Source organism: Peromyscus maniculatus, chromosome 17 (assembly GCF_049852395.1).
Source record: "Peromyscus maniculatus bairdii isolate BWxNUB_F1_BW_parent chromosome 17, HU_Pman_BW_mat_3.1, whole genome shotgun sequence".
NCBI lineage: Eukaryota > Metazoa > Chordata > Mammalia > Rodentia > Cricetidae > Peromyscus > Peromyscus maniculatus.
The window spans coordinates 25920887-25930635 of NC_134868.1; the positions used below are offsets into that span (position 1 = coordinate 25920887).

The window sequence follows — 9749 nt, forward strand, 5'->3', positions numbered from 1 at the left end:
TGCTTCTAATCAAGAAGGGCAGGTTGCAGCCAGGCGGTGGTGGCGCACGCCTTTAATCCCAGCACTCGGGAGGCAGAGGCAGGCGGATTTCTGTGAGTTCGAGGCCAGCCTGGTCTACCAAGTGAGTTCCAGGAGAGGCGCAAAGCTACACAAGAGAAACCCTGTCTCGAAAAAAAAAAAAAAAAAAAAAAGAAGGGCAGGTTGCCTGATTTACACTCCAAATTGAGTCAGCTCCCCAGTCTCAAAAGTCAACCATCCTCTCCATCAGGAAACTTCATCATGAGACTGCAGATACACTGGCTTGGAAAGTTTTCTCAGTTTCTCCTGGGTTTGAAGTCTCCGGCCTCCTGGTGGGGTGAGAGCCATTGGAGACAGATGAACTGATCTTGGGTAAAGAATCTGGTATTGGGGCTGGAGAGATGGCTCAGGAATTAAGAGCACTGGCTGTTCTTCCAGAAGTCCTGAGTTCAATTCCCAGTAACTACATAGTGGCTCACAACCATCTGTAATGACAACTGGTGCCCTCATCCGGCCTGCAGGATTACATGCAGGCAGAACACTGTATATGCAATAAATAATTCTTTAAAAAAAAAAAAAAGAATCTGGTATTGCAGTCCAATCTCAATGCTGGCTGTGTATTCATCCATACACTGTTTAATCAGGTCTGGGGCTGAGAGATTTTTGTTTTTCTGGAACAGTGTTCTGGCTTCATTTAGTACGTACTGTTTTGCTTTGATGGTGTCCTCCACCTGCCCTGATGCTGCCCGCCACTTTGGTGCAAGCCTGAAAATGCTCCGGTAGAAGCCAAGGACTTCTTATTGGAGACGGCTTCGGACGTCCTCGCGTACGTCATGACGTCACCCTCCTCCCTTTCTCTTTCTTAAAAGCATAGTATTGAACACCTTTATTCCCAGCACTTGGGAAGTAGAGGCAGGCTGATCTCTGGGAGTTTGAGAACGGCCTGGTATACATAGTGAGTTCCAGGACAGCCAGAGCGACACAGCAAGACCCTTTCTCTAAAAAACAAACAACAACAAGTCTATGGAGTCCAGTTTAAGTTGGCCAGCTATTCCTGAGCACGGGGCCTACACTGGAGTGTGGTTGAGACACCCAAGTTTCACTCCACTGAAGAAAACTACCTCCCCTCCCTCGCCAGAAGGAATTGATAATTTGCATATATTATCAATTGATAAATTACAGATAGCTTCTTGGGTGCAACTGGGATTTTGTGCTGGGTTCTTCTCCTCCATGCCGGGCTTATTTTTTCTGGCTTGAACTTATACATACTGTCACAATCTCTGTAAGTTCACGTGTGTATCAGTCCTGATGTGTCTGGAAGATGCAATTTCCTTGAAGTCATCCATTACCTCTGGCTCTTACATAGTCTTTTGGGCTACTCTTCGGCATAGGTCCTAAGCCTAGAGGGGAGGGGTATGATATAGACATCTGTTTAGGACTGAGCACTTCAAAGCCACTCACCTTCGGTTGTACAGTTGAGGGCCTCTGTATCACTTACCATCTCCTGCAAGAAGCAGCTTCTCTATTGAGGGTTGAGCAATGCACCAACCTGAGGCTCTGGTTGGAACTTATATTTGTTTTTTAAAAGCCGTCCTTCTCAAGAAGAGTCTAGCCGAGATCAGAGGAGATGGCTCATCATTTAAGAGTACTTGCTGCTCTTCCAGAGGTCTGGGACTCAGTTCCTAGCTCCCACATGGTGACTCACAACCTTCTGTAACTCCAGTTTCGGGAGATCTGATGCCCTCTTCTGGCACCTGCAGGCACTGCATGCTTGTGCACATACATACATGCAGGTGGACACTCTTTCCCATAAAATAAACATAAATAAGTCTTAAAAAAAAAAGAGTTCAGGAGCTGAAGCCACTTAAAGAATGAGTAAAATTAAAATGTGGATAGTTTAATAAGAAGCATGTCACGAAGGTGGGAAATAACAGTACATTTCCATTCCCAGATGAGCTAATGGTCTACCTTCCTGCATGTGACCCTCCCTGTCTTTTGGAACCCATCATAACTGTGTATAACATGAGAGCATGATCTTCAGTTAGTGACCACTATTTAGTTAACACCATCATTGCTTTTCTTTCTTTCTTTTTTTAAAAATTATTTATTTTGTATACAGTGTTCTGCCTGCAGGCCAGAAGAGGGCACCAGATCTCATTACAGATGGTTGGGAGCCACCATGTGGTTGCTGGGAATTGAACACAGGACCTCTGTAAGAGCAGCCAGTGCTCTTAACCACTGAGCCATCTCCAGCCCCCATGATTGCTTTTCATATCTCAATAATACATATGTAGCTGGGCAGTGGCGCACACCTTTAATCCCAGCACTCGGGAGGCAGAGCCAGGCAGATCTCTGTGAGTTCGAGGCCAGCCTGGTCTACAGAGCGAGATCCAGGACAGGCACCAAAGCTACATTGAGAAACCCTGTCTCGAAAAAACAACAAACAAACAAAAAATACATATATGTAATTCGAAGTATAAATCAGCTGAATGGTTTATTTGTTAATAGAAATGCAAAATTCAAGGGGCTGGAGAGATGGCTCAGGGGTTAAGGGCATTGGCTGCTCTTTCAGAGATCCTGAGTTCAATTCCCAGTAACCACATGGTGGCTCACAACCCTAAAATGCCCCTAATGGGATCTGATGTCCTCTTCAGGCATGCAGGCATACAGGCAGACAGAGCACTCATACACTAAAAAAAAAAAAAAGTGAAGTTCGGTATCACAGATCACAGACCTACTATGTGCTGCCACACATGAACATGTGGAAAGCTGTCCATGAACTTCTGTAGCCGACGAAAGAAAGCCAAATTGTCGTGGGGTGGAATCTTCCTGGAGCCTACCATGGGGCACAACTAACGTCACAAATAGCATCTTCACACTTCCATCTCTCCGTGATACCGCATCCTACAGGGGACAGGCATACTCACGTGTGGCCTGCTGCTCACTCGAGATCCCTGGACCAGGGCCTGTGGTTGAGCCCAGCCTACAGCTCCAGCTTTGCGGCACGCGTAAGGGTCCATCTGGTTTTGTTACTCCTTTTTAGGGTCAAGCTGGGAGACACTGGTCCTGGAACCCTGAACAGCTAAGACAGGGTGAGCCTTCAATGGAAATCCCAAAAAAAAAAACGTTTGGCTTTTCCGGTGAAGTTCAAAAGCATAATGTCTCTAGATGTTTCTGTAACCTGTTTTGACAGGGAGCTAGAGTGACTTCATTTGCATACACTTCTGCCAGAATGATATTAAGAGGAGGCCACGAGGCTGGATGTGGTGGTGTGTTCCTTAATTCCAGCGTTCAGGTGGCAGAGCTGGTCTACAAAGGGAAGTCCAGGATGGTCGAGGGTCACGTAGTGAGAGAGAGAGAGGGAGAGAGGGAGGGAAGGAGGGAGGGAGGAAGGAAGAAGAGACAGGCCATAGCGAAGGACTTAAATGCTTAAAGAGATGTTTTTGTTTTCTAGTTTCTATATTTCAGAGTTGAAAACAGAACAAAAGACTATTTAAAAACTGAGATTCAGGAGGCCAGGTAAACAAAGCTGGGCCAGCCTTTGAAGCTATTTGTTTTGATGACAGTGCTCTTCATGTAGCTGGCTGGCCTGAAACTCGCTGTGTAGACCAAGCTGGCCTCGGAGTCCCAGAGTTCTGTCTCCCTCTGCCTCTTCCTCTGTGAACTAAAGGTAAGGGCCACCACACTGACCCAGAACTTGCATACATAAAGATTCTTTCTAGCCAGCGGTGGTAACGCACACCTTTAATCCGCACACCTTTAATCCCAGCACTGGGGAGGCAGAGCTGAGTTTGAGTTGGAGGCCAGCCTGGTCTACAGAGTGAGTTCCAGGAAAGGCGCAAAGCCACACAGAGAAACCCTGTCTCGAAAAACAAAAAACAAAAAAAGATTCTTTCTAATCTTTTTCTTTGTTTTCCTTTTGTTTCGTAGTAGATTAAAAAGTAAAGTATTGTTAGTAACATTTGGTTACCATAAATGAAGTAACCTCTTTCAAGCGGTGGGTGGCATTTGCTGCAACAGTGCTTGTAAGTTGTCCTGTTCGACACTGTCATTTGGCACACCAAGCACATATACGGGTTTCCAGGCCTTCAGTGACAGGAGACTTGGGAGGGGGTGGGGCTGAACCTTTTCTGGTTGCCTTGACTTTTCCCTTGGCCTGAAGGGAGGCCGTCCCAATCCTTTTTGCTGCACTTGTGAACCCTAACCCAGGTATTGTCCAGGTAACCTTTTCGAAGGCTCCCCTGAGCAGTCACTGCATCGACTCTTAAAGACCGCCAATTGTGTGTCTCTGTGGTGTGCGAGTCTCCTCCTGATCCCAAACAGCAGAGCTGCATGGGCGCTGTTACTACAGTGAGAGAGGTCATAGGGGACGCAAACAGAGGAACAAGCTCCCCTAAACAGCAGAGAGCCATTCCATGATCATGGCGATGCGTAGTTGGAGGTGGTGGCGCATGCCTGGAACTCCAGCACTAGAGAATGAGAAGGGAGAAAGGAGGAAGGGAAAGAGAAAAAACTTGCATACATCAAGAGAGTAATTACAGAAGATACCAACAACGTGCCGTTTGCGTGTGAAGCTTTACAGAACGTCAGGGCTTTGTTTGTCTTGAGACAGGGTTTCAAACTTCTTGCCTGGAATCTATTATGTAGACCAGGCTGGCCTTGAACTCATAAAGATCCACCCACCTCTGTCTTTCAAGTACTAGGATTAGAGGTCTGTGCTGTCATGCCTGGCCTTGGGGTTTTGTTTTGAGATGACTAGGCTGTAGCTTAGCTCTCCTGTTCCCATCCAGCTCTGCTGCTCAGGACCTGGGGCAGGCTTGCACACCACAGAGACACACAATGAACTGTCTTCAAGAGCGGGTGCAGCGAATGCTCAGGGTAGCCTAAGAAAGTTAGCTGGACAATACCTGGGTTAGAGTTCACAAGTGAACGGAATGAGAATTTCTCCCTTCAGGCCAAAGCAAAAGCGAGCGCTGTCAGCCACCTTGAACTCCAGCCCTCAGAAGCTGTCCCGCTTGACTGGTACCCTAGACCCAATGGTTCTTTTCAAATACATGCCCTAGAACCCTCAGGTCCGAGCAGATCCATTACCCAGGAGGTGACCCAAAGAAAGTCTGTAGCTCCGACAGTCTCTGGTTACAATCTGAGCATGCCCACATGGATGATTTTGTGTGTGTGTGTGTGTGTGTGTGTGTGTGTGTGTGTGTGTGTGTGAAATGAGCTCATGAACTTGGAAATGAAGGAAATGGAGTTGCTCAAAACATTACACCATAACATCAGAATAGAAATCTATTCTCAGTGGCTCTGGAACAGATAAAGACGCTAATAAACACTAAGGGCAACATTGCTTGTCTACATAATCTGTCACCATAATGTGGGTGTTTGTGCATAGAGAGGGCTGAGAGCCGGTCCGAAAGGCTGGTGGCAGGAACCTCTGTAGAATGTCGTCTGACTGAGAGGCCCACTATGTATACAAATGAAGAAAGCAGGCAAGTCAAGCCATATGTTGTTAGACATGAGAATAATCAATGTCCCTTTCTGGGAAAATCCATGCCTATTAAGCAACATTCTGTGATACAGCTTCCCAAATGCGCATGAACTCCGGGCCTGTGTGCCACGTCTCTTTCTGATCCCAATGACAAATTGGAATTCAGATGACTATAACTCAACACAGTCTCATCATTTTCCCCAAGTTGGATCAAATCTGGAGCATATCTAGTTCTTTTGTTCCAAAGAGCCGTGGGCTGCCCTGGGAGTTGACTTGATCACTCAGCCATTCAATCTCACATCACTGGAAGCTTCTTAGGGCCCCACTGCCATGCTTTGGAATCCAGTATCGAGCAGAAGGGATTGATCCTGAACCCCAGTGAGCTTTCCAGCCGAGAGGTATAAGGAACTGTGACAAGCATCAGGCTTTGAAGGGCTATGGATTCTGAGTCTGAATGGAATGAGTAGGCTCGGGAAAGCTCCCTGGAGTACACATTCAAACATCAAACTGATGGGTGGGAGGAGAGAGAAGACGGCGGAGAGAGCCCCGAAGAGGCTCAGGTGGGCTGGCCTTTTAACCGCACTGGCCGGAAGCAAGAGCGTGGGCAGAGGAAGGGCCCAGTGAGCAAACATTACGACGCTTGACATTTGTGTTGAAGGCCACGGCACAGCTCAGCAGTGAGCTGGAATGAGTCGATGGACGCGGAAGAATCCTCGGCGGGGCCGTCATTTGACTCGGGATGATGAAGAGGCGGGAGTGGCCAGAACGGTGGCAGGGGACCACTGTAGAGGTGCCGGCGATTCAGGGACATCAGTGACAGCGGAGGGACAAACAGGGGTGGGGAGAGAGAAACATTTCAGAGCCATAACTGGAAGGGTTTATAGATCAAGAAAATTGGGTGGTTTTGTTTTTGTTTTTGTTTTTTGGTTTTTCGAGACAGGGTTTCTCTGTGTAGCTTTGCACCTTTCCTGGAACTCACTCTGTAGTCCAGGCTGGCCTCGAACTCACAGAGATCCGCCTGGCTCTGGCTCTGCCTCTCGAGTGCTAGGATTAAAGATGTGCTCACTACCACCGCCCGGCCAGGGGTGGGTTCTGAGGGAAATGGAGGTGTTGGTATATTGCATCCAGGCTGCAGGATTGGGCAAATCACTGGATGATGTGGGATCCATGTGACCTGGGTGCTTGCTCTTTTATTTAGACTTGTGTTGAACCTACACAAAAGGAGAAAGGTGAACATGTGTGAAGAGAAGTGTCTTAGGGCTCAGTCACTGATGTGTTTGCTGTGCAAGCAAGCTTGAGTCTCTGAGTTCAAATCACCAGCATACACAGAAAAGGCTGGGTGCGACAGTATGTGCCTATTGTGAATGAAAATTCCTAACGTGTGTGTGTGTGTGTGTGTGTGTGTGTGTGTGTGTGTGTGTGTAGGGTGGCAGCCGCATCTGGCTGTGAGTAAAAACTCCTGAAGGATTCCAGGTCTATAGGAACTGACCGGTTGATTAGAATTTCAGTACTGTGGAGAGATAGAATGCTGCAGGTACCGAGGCTGATCACCTTATTTTTGGACTAAGTTCTGATCCTCCAGAACAGCCCCCACCCCCCCAACTCACATGTTAGAAACAGATAAAAGCCTTTTTTTGGAATCTATTAGCTTAGCAATCGTTGGCTTCTACCAATCCAAAGGCTAGGAAAGCCGTCAGATACCACCTCGAGCCTACAGAAAAGCCTCCCCCGGTCTCGATGTACCCGCCTCTCTGATGTACCCACCAGTATATTTTTAACTTGTCTTGATTTATGAGGTTCTCTGTTCTGTAAAACTTTAAAAACTTTGTGAAACAGCTTCAATATCGGAACACAGAATTTTGGGGTAACCCAAGTCTGTGCTGCCCAGCCCTACACCCTTTAGGATAAACTGTCTTTATTCCTTCAAGGCAAGAGCTGTTTCTTTCATGGGCAGTTCTGGCTGTTCAACATGGGGCCCCAGGGACAATCCTCCTTTTCTGATCTAAGTAAAGGCAAAACCAGCTTGATGATGATGATGATGATGATGATGATGATGATGATGATTTTTCAAGACAAGATTTCTTGGTGAAACAGTCCTGGCTGTCCTGGAACTCACTCTGTAGACCAGGCTGGCCTCGAACTCACAGAGATCCGCCTGGCTCTGCCTCCCGAGTGTTGGGATTAAAGGCGTGCGCCACCAACGCCCGGCCAAACCAGCTTTATTTACTAACCAGTGGGAACAGCATATATTCACAGCATACAGAAAGACACCCATAGCACCAGATCGGCGCCAGGTAGCAGCCCAGGGCTCGCTTGCCGCTCACCATCCTGTCTTGCCTTCCTAAGTGTTAATCTGTGAGTTCTTCCTCTGGACTTCCCTAAATCTCGTTGGCAGTCCATGATCTGAGCTGGAGTTTAGGATCCCTCTTAGATACTTGTTGGTTCGTTTTCAAAATGCTTTGCTTCAAGGTATCTACGCTGACTTGCTTAGAAAACATTTTGGTCTAGACATTTGGTTTTCGTTGTTTGTTTTCAGGTCTCTGAAGACATTTTTTATTCTAGCGGTTGAGCTTATTTTCAGTATTTTGTTCACTTTTAGAACTTTGAAGGCATTTTGCTTTTGTTTGGTTTATCTTGGTTTTTGTTGCCTTTGAAACTGTTTGGCCTTTTTCTCCTGACCTTCCTCCTCAAATCCACACTTCTTCATTTTTCTGATGTTTCTCCCCTGACCGCGGCAAGCCTTTAGCTCAGGGATCTTTCCTCAGTGAACTCCTGGGACACGAAGAACTAAATGAAATAAATCCAGATGCTTTGGTCTGTTGGGAAAGGCACGCAATCGAAGCCGCCCTCCTCAGCCTCATTGGGAAGAGCCTTATCCGATACTTCCTCCTATTTCCTTCCCTGCAAAGCTTCAGGGGGCAGAGGCTCGGCTTCATTTTTCCCACTCAAACCTGTACCGGCTTAGGACGCGTCCCTGTGGGCTTCAGAAGGACTGGAGGATACTCACCTTTCTACCTCGCCAATCAAGAGCTGTAGGTAAGTGAACTCCACCCCTAGCTCATATGTATGTCTATGGATATCTATATGTCATCATATAATATAAAAAGCAGCGAGGGGATGCTACGGCGGGCCCTGCCAAGGTGTGCCCCTAAGAGAACACGCCACGTGCTACAGAGTTAGTGCGGGAGGGCTATGGGGGCGGGGGGGGGGTGTGGAGTGAAAGGGCAGAAGGCTGTTTAGGAGTGGGGACATGGGAGAGACAGACAGACAGACAGACGAGAGGACAGACCGGAGAGGATCAAGAAGAGGTAAGAAGGCAGGAGAAGCAACAGAGGGGACTGTGACCGACAGGCACGTTTACGGGGTGCACGTTTACGGGGTGCACGTTTACGGGGTGTACGTTTACGGGGTGCACGTTTATGGGGTGCACGTGCCGCACAGCTGCCGGTAGATGTTGACCACCTCAGGGGCTGAGGCCGGCAGTCTGCGGCCGCTTCTTCGGCGGGAACTAACAACATCTTCCAGAAGTTCTCTGAAAAGTCTAAAATTTATTTTAGGATGTATCCTTCAATGACAGATACAATGCTGATCCTAGGGACTTTCATTTTATGTTTCTTAACCCTGTTTTTCTTATGCCTGTTTGCTCACCCAAACCTCCTCCTGTTTTACTTGAGCCAAGTCCTTATGTTTGGAAAGATTTAAATTTTTCACTACCTGCAGGAAAGAATTCTTTTATTATTCAATGTGATTTTTTTTTTTTTTACAATACTATTCAGTTCTACATATCAGCCACAGATTCCCTTGTTCTCCCCCTTTCTGCCCCCCTCCCCTTCCCCCCAGCCCACCCCCTCAATGTGATTTTGATTAAGATAAATTCCAGGTTTTGGACTGACAGAGTCCTAATGTAAGTCTTAGGATTACTGTGTGCCATTGATATTACATCTAAAGCAACAACAAATCCCCAGCATAATGGCCGGTCAACGCAGCTGCCTGTGTTTCCTGTCACAGCATCACGTGTCCTGATGACCATTCGCCTGGAAGTATGGCTGGATGCCCCACAGCACGGGACATACCCATACTTAACGTGAGAAATCCACGGAGTCTGCTTAAAGGGTAAAGGAATTTATTAGGGAGGAAGACTCACTACCTCACGGGGGATTTATCACAGCGTCCTGGAAGTCCGAGGTACAGTCCAACGCTGTTCTTCCGCCTGGGTCTGTGTCCGCATCCAAGCCCATGAGGG

General features: G+C 47.4%; 1 pseudogene; it reads right to left on the minus strand.

Annotated features, from left to right (window-relative positions):
* Positions 1-264: 264 nt before the first annotated feature.
* LOC143269134 (LYR motif-containing protein 1 pseudogene) lies at positions 265-1519 on the minus strand (annotated as a pseudogene).
* Between the last annotated feature and the right edge of the window lie 8230 nt (positions 1520-9749).